Genomic DNA, 17,561 nt, shown 5'->3' with positions numbered 1-17,561 from the left:
CCTTATCTTTATCCTTATGAGATATGTATTCAGAGTCCTATTTCACAGGTGAGGAAAATTAGAACCTCAAAGAGGTTGTGACTTAAGGTCACACAACTGGCAATCTCGACACAGAACCAGGTTTATCTGCCTCCGAATCCATGCTTGTATTTGCATTTAGGTGGTTCTTCAGTCACATGGGACCCCACCTCTTCCAGGGGATTGGGGTGTGCATCGTCCTAGAAGCCTAGCGTACTGCTTGGGATCCACTAGCAACTCTAGAGGCCTGGTCCCTCTTGCCTTTTAGTAGCAGGTGCTGTCACTTCTTGCTGCCTTCTCTGAGTGTATTCATATGCCTTAGGAGAGGATCCGATTGGTCAGTTGGTCATCATCTGATTGGTCAGGACTCTGTGGACATGGTCAGGGTCAAACCAGCCAGTGTGAAAAGGAAGTGCCTTGGTTCTTGTGGCTAGGAGGACCTGGGAGTTGGTCTGTCTGGTTTGGGCACAGCTGGGTCCCAGGGGTCAAACAGGCCTTTAGACTAGTACCATCCTCCTGTATAGTTGTGTGTGTGATAATTTAAATTTAAATTAATTTAATTATTTAAAAATTAATTAATTAAAAATTCAGTTCCCCATTTGCACTAGCTACATTTCCAGTGCTCAATAGGCATATGTAGCTATTGGCTACTGTATTGTATAGCATAGGCACAGAACATTTGCATCATCACAGGAAGTTCTGTTGGATAGTACTGGTGGAGGTGGAAGGCCAGACTCTTGGAGATTTTTCAATGGCTGCACAAGCCCAGAGATTCTACAGTCAGTGATGGGTCTCATGTTGCAGAGATGTTCCTGGACCCTCCAGTGCCACCAGGTGGCACCCAGGGGTGGCCATGAGCAGGTATCTTGGGCAGCAGGGAGTACACACAGAGCTGCCTCCTTGGGCCTGGGAATAGAAGTGGAGAGAACTAGGTGATGTCCATTTCAGTAAGCTCAGTGTAATAGGCCATGGGCCCTAGCTTCCCCTGCATTCGTACTTAGACACACACACACAGGTACATGTGTTCAGACAGGAGCTTACTCGGGTCACACACACAGTCACATCTACTCTCAGAAGCATAGTCCCTAAAAAGCACAAGTACATTTGATGCCACATTCCGCTATAAAATAACAATGAAAATAGTTGCCAGTTCCAGAGCACCAGCTCTCTTACCTCATTCCATCCTCACCACTGTCCCATGAAGTGGCCCCTTCTGTTTCCAGTTTATTTATTTAAAAGATTTTTTATTTATTCATTTATGATAGACATAGAGAGAGAGAGAGAGAGAGAGAGAGAGAGATTGACAGGCAGAGGGAGAAGCTCCATGCCGGGAGCCCGACGTGGGACTCAATCCCGGGACTCCAGGATCACGCCCTGGGCCAAAGGCAGGCGCCAAACCACTGAGCCACCCAGGGATCCCCTGTTTCCAGTTTAGAATGGAAGAAGCCAAGGCTTGGGGTGGTACACCGACCTGCCCCAGTCATACAGGTGGTACGACATGGAGGGGTGAACGTTCAGCCAGGTTTGTCTGACTCCGTGGGCTTTGTCATTCTGTCTCCCAGCATGGAGCCTAGCCTGGGGCTCAAACTCACGACCCTGAGATCAAGACCTGAGCCAAGATCAAGAGTCAGATGCTTCCCCGACTGAGCCACTCAGGGGCCCCTGCTCTCTTGATCATACTTAATTCTGAGCACAGGCCCAAAGGCAGACCCAGCGCCGTGCTCAGACACAGGTTCAGGCATGGAAGGATAGGATGGTGCTCCACACTCACACAGACATATGTTGATGCTGCTGGTCCCACTGAGGCTCGAGGGGCACATGGAGGAACGGAGGAATTCAGATGGAGAGGGATGTTGGTTGCCGCCTCCCAGGGGGACAGGGTACAGGTGTGTAGAAAAACTCTTGGTAGAGTGTGAAGTGCAGTAAACGGGGGTGATGTGCCTGGCTCCAGAGTGTTTGGGTGTTATGGGGAAGAAGGATGGGGGTCGATACCTGGTACCTGACCTCTGGCACTTTCTCTGTTCACACATGAACCCAGGACTTGTAGGTACTGTTGTGGAAGCTGCACTGACCAGGGGATTGGATGTACTCCTCTTTCCCTTGGGACGAAGGTAGTTCCCGGTCTTGTTGGTCTAGGAGGGCTGTGTTCAGAAAGTGTATGTAAGACAACTCTGCCTTACTGGTTAAACTGAATGGACAAACAACACAATTGAATGGGAAATAGTGTTTGGGCTGCAAATTCTGTATACTTGAGCAGAAGTAAGGAAGCTCAGCTCAAGAAGAGGAAGAAGAGGTAGCTATAGATGCCTGTGGTGGTCTAAAGGGAACACCTGGAAGCTTTGAGGGCTGCCGCTGTATAGTGCCTCATTACACCTACAAACTTACCTTGCTCTTTATTTTTTTAAAATAAAATAATTTATTTATTTATTAGAGAGGGAGGGAAGGAGAAAGAGAGAGCACAAGCAGGGGGAGGAGCATAGGGAGAGGGAGAAGCAGGCTCCCTGAGGAGCAGAGAGCACAAGACAGGACTCCATCCCAGGACCCTGGAACCATGACCTGAACCAAAGACGTTCAACTGACTGAGCCCTCCAGGCACCTCTTATCTTGCCCTTTACACATAGGCTCATCACTAGCATTCCTCTCACCTGATGTGACAGGGTCATTTTTGGCTCACAGTTTGAACAGGAGGGCGGAGAGGGAGAGAAGAGGAGAAAGTCGGCTGATATAACTGGGTCAGAATTGGCACAGAGAAAGCAAGAACACAGGGTGCTCAAGCCTTTGAACTGTGAACAGCACTGAGGTCTGATGCAGGAGAAAAAGCTGTTTGTTTAGCTGGTGGATACACTTTGGGCACCTACTTTGTGCCAGGTGCTAATTTGGGTGCTGGGGATCCTGGTTCTGTCACTAATGAAGTTCTTTGGATAAACCCCTGAGCCTCTCTGAGCTTCTGTTTTCCCACCTGGAAAGTGAAGATAACGAGAGTCCCTACCTCATAGAGGTATTCGAGGGTTAAATGAATTCCCATGAAAAGTGCTTAGCACAGTCCTAACTGCTCATGACCATGGCTGTTATTGAAAACACGGAGAGGGATTCCTGGGTGGCTCTGCGATTTAGCGCCTGCCTTCAGCCCAGGATGTGATCCTGGAGACCCAGGATCGAGACCCAGGATCGAGTCCCACGTCGGGCTCCCTGCATGGAGCCTGCTTCTCCCTCTGCCTGTGTCTCTGCACCCCCCCCCCCCCCGTGTTTCTCACGAATAAATAAATAAATAGAGTCTTAAAAAGAAAACACGGAGAGTGGTTAGGTGATTCAGGGGCCTGGTCTCTGTCCCAGGAGCTCACAGTGTGTGGGGTGACAGACATTTATTTTTATTTTATTATTTTTTAAAGATTTTATTTATTTATTCATGAGAGACACAGAGAGAGAGGCAGAGACACAGGCAGAGGGAGAAGCAAGCTCCATGCAGGGAGCCTGACACGGGACTCAATCCTGGGTCTCCAGGATCACACCCCAGTCTGCAGGCGGCGCTAAACCGCTGTGCCACCGGGGCTGCCCAGTGACAGACATTTAACACTCAACTGCAAATGCCAGTAGAGATATGGGAGGAGCAGTGCATTCTTCCTTGTGGAATCAGAGAATGCTTTCTGAAGGAGGCAGCATGTGAAAGTTGAAGAGGAATCCTTCAAGAGGAGAGAGTTGTGGGCGGCATTTTAGGGCACAAGGGCAAAGGCATAGGATGGGCAAATGTGTGGAGCTGTTTAGGAAACAGTGAGTCGGGTACTGAGGCAGGGTGTGCTCAGGGAAGATTTTCAGTGTGGTGCTGAGAAGGTGATGGGCACCCTGGGTGAGTGGGAGAGGAGCCCCTTGGAAGGTAACTTTGGCAGTCCTAGGATGGATCTGGGAGGTGAGGATACTTCCTCAAGAGGAGCCTGGAGGCAGGGAATGGGGCTGGAGGGGAGGGAGCTGGCTAAGGCAATGCATAGGGGAACCTTCAGAGGAGGTGTCTGGTCCACATGGGGTCCTTGTGAGAGGAGTCATCCCATAAAAACTGGGGTTTTGTGCCTGGAGGATTTGCAAAGTTGTCATGGGGGTCACTGAACCGAGAGTGCAGGAGGGAAACCCAGTTTGCAGGGGAAGATGATGACCTTGGTCTCAGGGTGAGTTTGAGGAGCCTTTGGGTCGTCCCTGTGGAGTTTAAAGTGGGGTTCTTAGATCAGCTGAGTGAACATGGAACCAAGTCAGACAAAAGTAGATTGTTAAGATCCAGACTGACCTTGTAGTACTTTCTAATGTAGGAGGCAGACAAGAACATAACAAAGAACCCAGATGGTTTCAGAGAATGCCCAGTCCTGTGAAGGATACACAAGTGAGGTGAAAAGGGGCACACATGGGGTAATTTGGGTGGGCAGAAGTAGCCCCTCCATAGAATTGACATTTGAGTGGAGTCCCAAAGGAAGAATATTAAGGTGGGGGCAGGCTTGGCAGGTGTGAAGATGCAGAAGGGGTTGGGGAATGGGTTCAGACTGTCGGCCTGGCCTCTTCCTGGCCTGGTGGGCAGGCTGGGGACACAGTTCTCCCTTGTGTCAGCAGGTGGCGCTGGTAGCACAGACGGCCGCTCTCCGGGTGGCCAGTGGGGCAGACGGGAGAACAGGTGCCTCGGGCTGTTGATAACTTGGGATGTGTGTGCTCTTGCTTTCTGGGGGGTGAGGTCAACGCACGAGGGAGCCTTGGCCAGGGCCAGAAGAGCGGGTGATGATTTCTGTTGTGCTCCCTCTGCTGTGTCATTTTCATTGTTTCTTTGCTCATTTTCTCTGTTGGTGACTGTTCCCTCCCCATTTCTGGGTGTCTATGTCTTTTCCATTTCTCTTTGCTCCTTTGTCCTCCCCTCTCTGTCTCTGCTCCTCCCCTCTCGCATTGCTCCCTGGTGCAGCTGGTTCCTGTCTCAGAGATTAATTACTTGCTTTCCCGATGTAGCTTAGATGGAGGGCAGGGTGAGTTAGGGTCAGGGAAGGTACCTTGTTTTTTTTTTTTTTTTTTTTTTTTACATCTCTGTGCCTACCCTTCCTTTTCCAGACTTCAGTTCTCCATGAAAGGAAAGACCAGAACTTGGGTAGTGACCCCCATCTGCAGAGAATGCTTCAGGTGACCCCTCCTTCCAGGACCACTTGGGTCCACGTCCTGGTGCCTGCCCACCTCACCTGTAGCACCTCCTGTGAGCAGCACTGGCCTCATGTCACTCCTGGCGGTGGGGACCTGAGCTTGACCCAGGAAGGGAGAACTGGACAGCAGAGCAGGTGGCATGAAACCCCAGAAGAGCTTATCGTCGAGACTATTAGGAAAAGGTCATTTTAGCCGATGGAGTTAAAGCATCCCCCCCGCCCCCCCCCCCCCTTTAGGACATGCCCTCTGAGTGATTTCTCAGTGAGATTGATCTGGCCCGCAGCTTGGTGGTGGCCTCCTGGTTCCTCTGCCAGGATTACAGCTGTTGGGTGAGCACAACAGTGCTTAAGAGCTTGGTTTCTTAAAGCCTCCTGCCCAGTGGGAAGCCCATGTCTGTACCTTATCTGGGCATCCTGGGCAAATTGCTTACCTTTCTGTCTCTTAGCTTCTATATCTGTAAAATGGGAGTATTGTAATACTATACAGGCTGTCATGAGGATTGAGTCAACGAGTGTAAAATGCTACAACAGTATACATGGTAAATGCAATGAAATTGCTTGGTATAGTATTTGTTAATGATTAATGTTTGTATTGTAATACATTAGTAATTAATTGATATTAATATAATAACGGCCATAGAGGGATGCCTGGGTGGCTCAATCAGTTGAGCGGCTGCCTTTGGCTCAGGTGGTGGTGATCCCAGGGCCCTGAACTCGAGCCCTGTATTGGCTCCCTGCTTAGGGGGAGTCTGCTTCTGTCTCTACACTGCTGTGCACGGTCTCTCAAATAAATAAATAAATCAAATCTTAGAAAAACCCAGCCATAGAAGGTAATGTATTATTAGTATAATATATAGAGCTTTCTGGTCTGCCTAGAAAACAAGACTGAAATGTTTGCTTCCAGAAGACCTTACCTTCCCATGTTTGTGCTTATATACTAAAATCATTATCCATGTGTGTGGTCCTGTGTATTTACTGGAAAGATAACATACCACAATGTTAAGGAAAACATGAGAAGGGGTGTCTGGCTAGGTCATTTGGTAAAGCGTGCAACTCTTAATTTCAAAGTCGTGAGTTCAAGGCCCACGTTGGGTATGGAGCCTACTTAAAAAATAAATGAAGAATAAAAGAAGTAAGAGTGGGAAGTCTGGATAGTTCACTTGGCCAAGCACCTGCCTCTGGCTCAGGTCATGATCCTGGGGCCCTGGGATGGAGTCTACTCATCTGTTTTCCTCCTAAACCATTGTATCTGGTTTTTTTTTTTTTTTTTACTTTTACGGAAAGTGCTCCAGTGGACATTCCTGTACTTGTCTCTGTACACAAGTGAGAATGTCTCTCTAGAGGTAATAGAGGTGTCTTAGAGGTGATATTGCTGGGGGATAGGGTAGATGACTTATTTTAACCATACAGCTTCTAGCTTCTATACTCACCACTGGTCGGTGTGGACATTTCACCAATCTGTTGAGGGAAGTGTCCTATTTGTCATGATGGCATCTCCCTGATGTCTCATCCTGTGGAGTCTCCCCAGTTGTGTACTGCCCCCCACACTTTCCACCCAGAGCAGCACAGCCTTCTTTAGGTCAGTGTACTCTTGCCCTCTGAAGTGCCTGTCTGGGATCTTTGCAGGAAGGTCTTTTGCAGAGAATGTCCTCTACCTCTCCTTTCCAGAAGTCCTAGGAATCCAGACAGCTTTATTGACAAGAGAGATGGACAGCAAGTTGATGTGAAGCTGAATGCAGTGACCTTGCAGCCAAGTTCAGAGGGGCTGGCTGTGGCTTTTTACCCCTTCATGGTTACAAAGTGCCTGTCCTGCCCTGCAGGTACCTTCGGGAGGCCACAGCTTGGAGCCCAGCTGCATTTCCTTTGCTGATAAAACTGAGAGGCCAGTTCTTACTGGGCTACTCCAGGCTGTTGTCTGCTCATCTTAAGGTCAAGTTCTCAGGACAGGCTCCCCTGGGAGACCTAGAACTGGGCACCTGGGGAGGAAGGGGGTGACCTGGGAGACAGGTCCTGTCATCCATACCTTAGAAAGGAAGATCTCATCTTAGCCTCTGTCTTCACTTCTTAATGCCTTCACTGTACTGCTCCATCTGTGGAAATGCCCCTACAGCATCTCATGGCCATATACAGAAGTTTCAGCCCTCATCTTTTTTTTTTTTTTTTAGATTTTATTTATTTATCCATGACAGATACAGAGAGAGAGAGAGGCAGAGACACAGGCAGAGGGAGAAGCAGGCTCCCTGCAGGGAGCCTCGATCCCTGGTCTCTAGGATCACTCCCCAGGCTGAAGGCGGTGCTAAACCGCTGAGCCACTGGGGCTGCCCTCGTCTTTTTTTTTTTTTAATGAAAGATTTTTATTTATTTGAGAGCGAGAAAGAGAGAAAGCATGAATGGGAAGGGGAAGAGGGAGAAGCAGGCTGTCTGCTCGGCAGGGGCTTGATCACAGGATCCCGGGATCATGACCTGAGCTGAAGGCAGATGCTTAACTGACTGAACCACCCAGGTGCCCCTTCGGCCCTCATCTTATAGCTGAGCAAACAGACTAGGGAAGGGGTCCACAGATGATGAGAGGACTATCTGGTCTAGAAGCTGGTTCTACCTCTGCCTATGACTCTGGCCCAGTACTCTTTGCACACCAGTTTGCTGTGTTGCAGAACACAAGGTGTTGCTGCATACGCACACATATGTATGTTGCAGATTTGAGGGTGGGCATGGGTAAGGGTGATGTGGGGTTTTTTCAACATTTTGTTTTGAAATTTACCAATCTCTGCAAAAATCAGAAGAGTAGTACAATGAGCATTTGTATTCACCTTGGTTCTCTACTTATTAATACTTGCCGGTTGTTCTCTCTTTTTCTCTGTATAATGATGGTAAGGTAGAGGCAAGTTGCAGACATCATGACCTATTCCATCTAAACACTCACCAAAAACTCCCTGAAATAAAGGCATTTTCTGATGTAACCACAATACTATTATCACATGTAAGCAATTAAATTAATATTAATTTTAAAATATAGTTTAATATATAGTCTGTATCTAAATGTTTCCAGTTGTTCCAAGTTTGAATATGGACTGTGTGTCAGGTTATATTATTGACTTATTATTAGTGATCACTTATTGTACTTGATTGTCATTGTCACACCTCTTTAGTCTCTTTAAATATAGGACAGCAGACCTGGCAAAGTTGTTTTATAGAATGTTCCATATTTTGGATTTGTTTGAATGTCTCCCCAGCCCCTGCTGCTTTTTTAAACATTTTCCTTGAATAGTCCTTGATTTTATTGAAGCAAGATGAAATGAGTGACCTGCATGCTGACATCAAAGAGGAAGAGAGAAATTCCTGTTTTATCCTCAAAGTCAGAATTGTGGTGTCTGCTTTCCCCCTGGTAGGGTCAAGAGGATTCTCCATGAACTGTGCTCAGGTCTGTTGCTTATTGGGTGGGTTGGTGCATCTAGGCTGTTTTTGTTGGAGAAGCAGTTCTAGGAATTCTTCCTGGGAAGGCTTCTCCATGGGCCCCCTTGGGGGATACTTCTCTGGGGTGAGGGAGTGATATGGCCTTCTTACCTGCCAAGAACCCCCTTGTGTGTTATTTTGCCCCCTTGTGTATTTCCTTAACCATTGGGTAGAGATTCAGGTTAACTAGCTAGGTTATTCAGATTGGCTTAAGAAAAAAAGAAGACATCAAAAGGAAAAGGAAATTCAGAAAAGCTCTTGTAATAGATACCCTTATGAAAATTGGCTTCAGGAATGGCTGGATCTAGGTGGGTCAGAAAATATTAGACAATCTGTCCCTATCTCTTAGCTCTGGTTTCCTCCACATTCACTTTGTTCACAGGCAACTCTCCTCTCATAACATAGCCAGCAACTTTGGAAACCCCAGGGGTTAGTGAGCTGCTTCTTCCTGTGGTGCCAGCAAAAATCAGGTGTTCACTCTGGAGCAACCAGGTTTATGTGCCCTTTCCTGAAGCCATCACTGTGGCCTCGTGAATGGAATACATGGATTGGTCAGGCCCATGGGACCCACTTTAGAGTTCAGGACAGGTAGGTTGAGAGGACAGCCCCACCTGAATCACAACAACAACAGTGGTGTCAGAGTGCTTCTCAAGGGAGAATCAAGGTCCCGGCAGTCCGGGTGGCTCAGTGGTTTAGTGCCTGCCTTCAGCCCAGGGTGTGATCCTGGAGACCCTGGATCGAGTCCCACGTCAGGCTCCCTGCATGAAGCCTGCTTCTCCCTCTGCCTATGTCTCTGCCTCTCTTTCTCTCTCTCTCTCTCTCATGAATAAATAAATAAAATCTCTTTCTAAAAAGAGAGATAGAGAGAGAGAGAGAGAGAGAGAATGAATCAAGGTCCATCAGCCAGAAGAAGAAAGGGCCTAAGTGCTGAGCAGCAGAGATCTGGTGAGAGGCTGGAGGAGCCTCTGGCCCAGTCATCACCTCCTCTCCTTGGGTCTCCACTGCCCTTTATTTTGGATTTTTTGGAGGTCAATATCTATGGGGATCATTTGTGGCTGGGTCCCAGCTCTGCTTCTTAGTAGCTGTGTGATCCTGGATAGAAGCATTAACCTCTCTGGGTCTTAGTTTACTCATCTAGCAAATGGGGAGGATATTGTTTTAAAGATTTTATTTATTTATTTGGGAGAGAGAGAGAGAGAGTGAGCATGAGTAGGGGCAGAGGGTAGGAGAAGCAGACTCCCCACTGACTAGGAGGGGCTCGATCCCAGGACCCTAAGATCATGACCTGAGCTGAAGGCAGATGCTTAACTGAGCCACCCAGGCACCCCCCAGATGGGGAGGATATTAATATCCTTTCCTTATAGAGCTGTGAGTATTCAATGGAATAATAGGTGTGCAAATGCCTGCATCTTGGGATGGTGTTCATTACCCTATGAGGTGGTTTTCCTTCTTAGGATGAGCAACACCTGCCCTCAGAACTGCTCTTGGACAGCTGGGATGGTGACTGACACCAGGCCATGGACACCTCAGGATGGGTGGGGTGATTTCTCCATGGGGGACCATAGAACTGTCCCACACGGAGACCATCTGAGCCCTTCGCTCATCCTCCAAGCTCCAGATGAGGAGAGGAAGAAGGTGGAAATGAATGGGCTGGCCCAGTAATTCCAAAGTTGGAACTGGGAAAAGTGACATTAGGTGGTACAAGGACACAACCTTGCCTGACATTGGTCCCTTGAGAGAAAGCCATTCTCCTTTGGGTTCTCTCACGGTGTTCCTCACAACCTCAAGGAGAAAATATCAGATGCTAACATGTCTTTAGTACCTCTGTAACAGTTGCTAATCTTCCTTATTAATAGAGATAGCAGGTCTAGACTCAAGGCCTTGGGCAGGCAACAGTGTCCAGCTAGCTGAAATGTGATAACATTGTTTGATTTTCATCATATTTACTTTTTTTGGGCAGGGTGTCAAATGATCCCTTATTGAAATATTTTCCTTTGTAGTTCTTAACTAGCGGGGCATTCCACAGTCCCACTATTGATGTTGTCTGTGATGTCATGAGGGTGGCAACATCAGCATTGCAGCCCATAGGCTGCGCAGTCCCCAGGATCTCTTCAATGGTTCCAGAGAGTTCTTTGGCTAAAGATTGGTGCCCTGTCTTTTGGGCAGTGTAGACAATCTTGTCAAAAGTGGTATTTCCACTGTGTTTAGTGTTTTCCACTTCTTTCTATGTCCTGGCAGTTCCTTTGCTAAGCAGGGCAGAGACAGAAGGTTCCTCTTCAATTTGGGCCTGCTGTTCTGAATGGTCAGTTTCACTGTCATCCTCAGACCCTTCCAGTCACCAGCTGCCTTGATGATGTCATCACCAACTTTTATGGAGACAGCCCAGGCTGCCGATCTCTGGGGCCAGGGCAGACAGAGGTGGCACGACTTCCCCATCGGTATACCAGATGTGTATGACTTTGATCTCACTGGGCTTGAATTTAGGCGGCATGGTAGAGGTGGCTGGTGTGGGATGAGCCCGGATTTGGGACCACCTAAGACAGTTACACCTTCACTGCAGCCACACTCTTATTTTTCTGAAAATACTTAGAAAAAATGCCTCTCAGCTTGGCAGGAAATATGGTACTTTTGGAGTCCTCCCTAGGGTTGTCTAAAAGCTGGAGTGGCTTTCAGGCACTCCTAAAGAAGCCTTGGAGTTGGAGTGGCTGCTTCACAGTTGCTAGACTCACCAGGCTGCACCAGCTTGAAGCAGGGCCCTAAGAAGGTGTCTTTTTAGCCACCCCATATGAGTGTTTCCACCTGTGATTTCCATCCCCGGGACCTCAGTGCTCTGCCTTTCCCTACAGCCAAATAAGGGCTGTCAAGTCAAAAGCCCAAAGATTCTTCTGGGGCTAGGGAAGCTCAGATTCTAGGACACAGGATCCTCCTGGAGGGGTAACCTTCCTTACTTCCTCCTTCTGACTTCTTTTGCCTGTTCTTCCCTCTTTCCTCCCTTCCAGTAATGTTTACTGAGTGTTGGAGTGTGTCAGATGCCATTCTGGGTACAGGGTGGGGTGGAAGGAAATGTGATGTCTGAGATGAATAGTTTCTGCCTCTATGGGCTTTATGAGCCACGGGGACAGAAAGACCCAACAACAAGTGAACAGACAAATCAATCAAAACAAAACAAAACAAACAAGGTGCCCAGTAACCAGAGTAACCATGTACTCTAGGTAAGTGCTCAAAGAAGGTCTCTCTGGGGCGGGGGCATTCTTTTGGGAGAGCTCAACAGCTGAGATAGCAGCTCAGTTAATTTCCCCATTGGATTATGGGTTATGTTACATTCTTAGTTAATTGTCCCACCTATACTTATTCTGGTGCACTCTACTCTTTGTGGGGTGCAGTGGGTTGCAGCTGTTTCTGCTCCAGACCCTGCCTTCCCAGTATCCTGAAGAGAGCTATTCTCATCACTGCCACGGGGCCACGTGAAAGTCACTGCTGGCTTTGCCTGGAGACTGTCTTAGGACACCCTTCCCTACATGTCCCCTGCCGTGACAGGTTGACTGATGGTGTTCACACAGAGCTGGCTCCTGAGCCTGGCTCCCTGTAACCTTGAAACCTCTGTAGTCTATTAAGAAGAAGGGAAGAACTGGGAGACTTTAGTCCTTTAGTTACCAGCTGTGACCCATTATCTGTGACCTATGCAGCCCCTTATCCTGCCCTGTGACTGAGTGAAGGGGGCCTGGACAGGGGAGAAAATGGATAGGAGCAAAGAGTTTGGAGCCTTGGATGAGAGGCATACAGACCGTGCACAGCTCTGGGACTTGGGGGAGGCCAAGATGGGGGCAACTAAATGGGGCTCCCCCTGAGGGTGGAGGGGAGTGGCTTACCAAAAAAGCTTAGATTACAACTGGAGTGACACAGGCTAGACAGCTGGAGGGACTTTGGTGGTGGAAGGAGCGATGGGCCCAGAAAGCCTGCCTGGTAGAAAGCTTGCAAAGCTCAGACACAGCTGTTCAGCAGGATTCTCAGGGCTGGGCCCGGTGGGGCGAAGCTCCAAGCCAGGGGAGTCTGTGTCAACACTGAAGATAAAGCCCTGTGTTTGCCTTTGAGGCTACGGAGGGTCAAAATGGGAAAGAGCTATTAACACATCAGTGAATTCCAGTCCAGAGTCCGTTGTGAAGGAAACACCTTTCCGTGGGGCAGAAAAGCTTTGATTACACCCACCAGTAGGGGCAATTTCCTCTAGGAAGGAGTATCCATCCCAGAGGAGCAAGAGATTAGTTTAGACAACAGAAAAAAAAAATTAAGATTTATCAGGAATCAGGTAGATGAAGCCCTAACCTATGAATTTTCTGGTTGACTAGGCTCATGAGCTGTCTGCAGGCCACACAGTGATCCTCCTGGTGTTGATTCAAAGGTGAAGTTAGTGCTCTTGCCTGGCCAGGTGCCAGCTAACACACTCTGCTTGGCATCCCATCCTGGCCCCCACATACAGACACGAGCACATACACAGACACACTGACACACACCGACATATACACACCCCTGGTGGAATGTATGAGCAGGGGACCCAGGCATACTGCTGTGAGCACCTAAACCCTAGATTGTGTATCAGTTAAATTCCTGTGTACATACATCGCAGTACCTCGGTCTTTCTAAAGACTCTTGTGTCTGGCAGATATATACAAGTCAGGAGCAAAAAGGGGAACCAAAGAGAAGTTCTAGAGTAAGGCTCACAATACCCCTCTGGTGCTCACTCTAATTTTTGTCAGGCTCAGTTATTTGGTTTCCCAGTGAACAGTCACTGAGCAAGGATTCCAAACCCCACAGTGAGAAAGGCCACTCAAAGAGTCTTTGTCAGGGACTGTCATAGGCATTCTCATTTGAAATGTTTGACAATATCTATCTCTTAGTGAATTTAAAACATAGTCCTTATAAATTTGTATATAGTAGAAAAATACAAATGTAACAATAAAGATCATCATTTACTTCCAGATATAATCCCTGTTAATACCCTCCCCCCAACTATGAACATTTTCTTTTACTTTTTCTTACAGTGGATATCAAGTACTTACACTGTAAATAGAATTGTGCCCCCAGCAATTAGCGATGCTGTGCCATTCTTGGGTCAGCTAGATCTCCACTCGGCCCACTCCGCCACTCTACTCTTACTGCTGTTACTATTAATTTCAGTTTTTTGGGGGGTAAAATTTACATACATTGAAATGCGCAAATCTTAATTATACATTTTGGACAAATGGATTCCACCACCCTATCCTGATATAGAACATTTCTGTCTCTCCAGAAACTGCCTTACCCCCAGAGGCAACTACTGCCCTAATTTTTGCACAGTAGGTTGTCTGTCTTTAGAACTTCATATAAATAGAATCAAATTTTTTTTTGTATCTAGCTTTTTTCACTCAGCATAATGTTTTAGAAAATCATCCATGTTGTTGCATGTTTTTGTATTTTGTTCCTTTTTAGTACTCAGTGGTATTCCACGGTATGGATGTTCCACAGTTCGTTTATGGGCTGTCCATTTTGAGGTTTGTTTATTTATTTTTAAGTAATCTCTGCACCTGGTGTGGGACTGAGACTCACAACATCAAAAGTCACACACTCTTCTGACTGGCATCACCAGCCAGGTGTCCCTGGACTGTCCATTTTGAGTAAAGCCACTATGAACATTTTCATACAAGTCTTTGTGTGGACCAGCTATGCTCGTTTAATTCTTGCAGGGACCTTCAGAGGGTGATGCTGTTGTTATCCACTTTTTACAGATGAGAAAACTTGAGGCTCATAGAGGTTAAAAATCTAGCCCAAGGCCACACAGATAGTAAAAGGTGGAGATGGGATTCTAACCCAGGTTTGTCTTTTTTCTCCCTCCCTGTGGTTATCTTTGTGCCACAGCTGTTTGGTGTCATTAATTATAGGGACAAATGGCTTCTCAGCAGCCTGTTCATAACTGTAAGGTATCAGTTAGTACAGTATCAGTTAGTGCAGTACAATGGTTAGTATTGATAGTAATAGCTCTGAGTCACCAAGAAAACCTGCCTTTAAAAAGAATGAAAACGTGTAAGACTTTTCAGAGAAATTTTCAGCCAAGTTTATTACAATAAAAGCAAGCCAGCAAACAAAAAGTTTGGTACTCAAAGCTCTAGTTGTCTGGAAATCTCAGTTAGGTGTAATACGTCATTTCTCAAGGAAGCCAGAGACAGAAGGCGTGACTGGGTATATAAAATAGTATATAAATAATACATGTATAAGAAACCATTCTGTTCTTTGTAGATCCAAACAGAATAGGTTTTTGGATAGTCTGCTGGTTCTTGCTTGGAAAGATGTTGCTAAGCAATGTTGCTAATATTATGGAAAGACAGCTTTCCTCCTCACTTTTCCACTCAGCCCCAAAAACCCTAGAGTGGAAGTGGCTTCACGTGGTAGCCACAGCTGGGGAGGTTTGTTAATCTGTGAGGTGGGCACCAGGGACCCCGGTGTGAGAGGAGTGTGCCTCGGGCCACCCAGTCCTCATCCTTTTCTGCTCCTAATTCTCTGGATTGGCCCCTGGGGGGCCTCCATGCAAAATGTGCTGTTTCATATTCATCAGAAATATCACACACAGAAGAATCCTTTTGAACTTTTCTACTGTGGGAAAAATTATACTCATGCTACTTAGATTCATGGATTCACATTCCATAAATGAACCAGAAAGAAGTATTTTAAATACCTCCAGTAACCAAGGAATAGATAAAGAAATCCTTTCTTCCTCCTCCTACCCCGCTTTTTATAACCCCTGAGCAAAAAATCAGCAAAGTTCTGATTGACATCATGCATGGCAGGCCCTGGGTACCAAATGATGTGCAGCCTGGGGGCTGGATCCCTGCCACTGAGTGGGATTTGTGGGTTTCCTCAGCCATGGTTTCCTTTCCCTGAAGCTCGGAAATGCCACACAAGCCACCAAGATCCGTTTCCAAAATCTGAGCCAGTTTCTAGGCAGATCCTCTATTTAGTATGAAATATGTGGCTCCAGGAAAGTATGGCTATGCCAGGGCTCCCAAGGTTTGTCTTTGAGGCCTCCCAGGCTGGCCGTGGCATGACCTGTTGCTGTCACTGAAGGACCCTGTTGCAGTGGGATGGGGTCTTATGCTCGTGGTCTCTGAGAGGGGACGTTAGGAGCTGGGAGGAGAGTCAATGCATTGGGTGTTGTCAAAGATCCCTCATGCATCTGTCTTTTCAAAGTAGAAATGTTGGGGCCCTGGGGGACTCAGCCGGTTATGCATCTGATGCTCGATTGCAGCTCAGGTCTTGATCTCAGGGTTGTGAGTTCAAGCCCCATGTTGGGCTCCATGCTGGGCATGGTGCCTACTTAAAAACAACACAAACCCAAACAAAGTGTAAATGACTTCCACACCTCAAACCTTCCCAACCTTTCCTGCCTCTCTCCCTCCCTCTTTTTCCTTACCGACCCCCCAACCTTTCCAATTTTTTCTTTCCTTCCTAGGTAGTATCCCAGAGACGCATGTGTAACAAGGCCCAGCAGGGGGCGCTGATGCACCTGCCAAGAATGCATGACACCCCGTTGCTTACGGAGCACAGGTGTGAGTGCTCCATAGAAGTGAGAGTGAGAGGCTTTGGAGTGATTTCTCCAAGCTGCTGTATATAAGGGTGTGCCCTCAAGGCATACAAGAGTGGCAGGTGTTGGCGTGTCCTGAGCAGGTCTAAGGCTGTGTGATCCATAGGGTGGCTGGGACGCTGTCCCCAGCAGGAGGGGAGGGGCAAGGCATCTGAAAAAGTCTGATTTTCATAAAAGCCCCCCCCCCCCCGCTGGCTCCCAAACCCCTCTTTGCTGCATATCTCTTCTGAATCCTAGCCATCCTAGCTGAGTAGGGTTGCAGTCATTTTGCAGAGCCATGGAGCCACCAGAGGCACTGGAGCTAGCGGTGGAGTCGAGTCCAGTCGGGTGGGACTGGGAGGGAGCACCTGCTCTGCGCTCTCTCTGAGACCTGGGTGCTGGCAGCAGGGCTGATTCCCATTTTCACACGGATGTGTCTCCTGGAGCGGGTTCCCAGGCACAGAAGGCTCTTTTCTTTAGGCCCAAGCATGCGTGCCTGTCTCACCCCACTGGCCCCTTAGGAACAGGCTGTGCAGCTGTCTGCCCTGTGTTTGTGATTAACTTCCCATCGTGCCTTCCCTCCACTCCCACCCAGGCCCCCTCAGCCTTTGGGTCCCCCCCCCCCCAACTAGGGCAGAGACCCAGGGTGGCAGCTGCTTGGCATTTATTCTCAGGGACTGTGGGCTTGGGGGTGGGCTGGAGCAGACCTTTGAGGTCCTGTGAGTGGGGTCACTGCTGGGGATAAATTGCTGGTGGTGGAGATGAGGGAGATCCCTTCTCTGCAGACCTCACTGACCTCCCTCGCTCTAGTCTGGATGTGTCCAGCCTTCTCTGTTGAGTCACTAACGTGAAAATTGTTCCCTTTCGATTCCCTTTCAAACTTTTGTGATTTCTTTAAGGGCCATGTCTTTGTTTGGTGCAAGTGTGTGGCTAACAGCTAACCCTTGCCTATTTTTCTCTTTTAACGAAGGTGTTTTAAGCTCGGCGGAGCCTTTGTCAAGCGATAGTATTGAGCTAGAATTTAGTAAGTTTGTGTTTGTTGTCATGGTATGAATGACAAGCAATAATAGATTTGCATTTAGAGTGGTAATGTCTTCTTTTAAAATTAAGTAAAAAAGTGAATTGATTTAATTAAAGGAAAATAATAAATAACAGGGTAAATGCTGTTGAGACAAGAAATGGTAAAGGGTGTGTGTGAATGGCCTAATTTTGGGGAAGCGGTGGCTGGGTCACACTGCCCAAGGTAGCTGGGAATGGGATTCTTTTGTGGTTTCATGTGTGTTAGCCCTGATTGTTTTGGGCAAAGATGGTCTTCCATTGCTCACTTACCCTAGTCTCTC

The 17,561-nt window shown here is 47.6% G+C and overlaps 1 protein-coding gene and 1 pseudogene across 3 annotated transcripts in view; one reads left to right on the top strand and one right to left on the bottom strand.

The window, feature by feature from the left end:
* RAP1GAP2 (RAP1 GTPase activating protein 2) overlaps nucleotides 1-17,561 on the top strand; it is a 217,700-nt gene that overhangs the window by 57,888 nt on the left and 142,251 nt on the right. The gene's annotated exons all lie outside the window — the stretch shown is intronic.
* On the bottom strand, nucleotides 10,634-11,121 carry LOC121473227 (annotated as a pseudogene).

This window comes from Vulpes lagopus, chromosome 12, assembly GCF_018345385.1.
Source record: "Vulpes lagopus strain Blue_001 chromosome 12, ASM1834538v1, whole genome shotgun sequence".
NCBI classification, from domain to species: domain Eukaryota; kingdom Metazoa; phylum Chordata; class Mammalia; order Carnivora; family Canidae; genus Vulpes; species Vulpes lagopus.
Note: the sequence above shows the minus strand (reverse complement) of the source record. Positions and strands in the feature narration are given on the sequence as shown.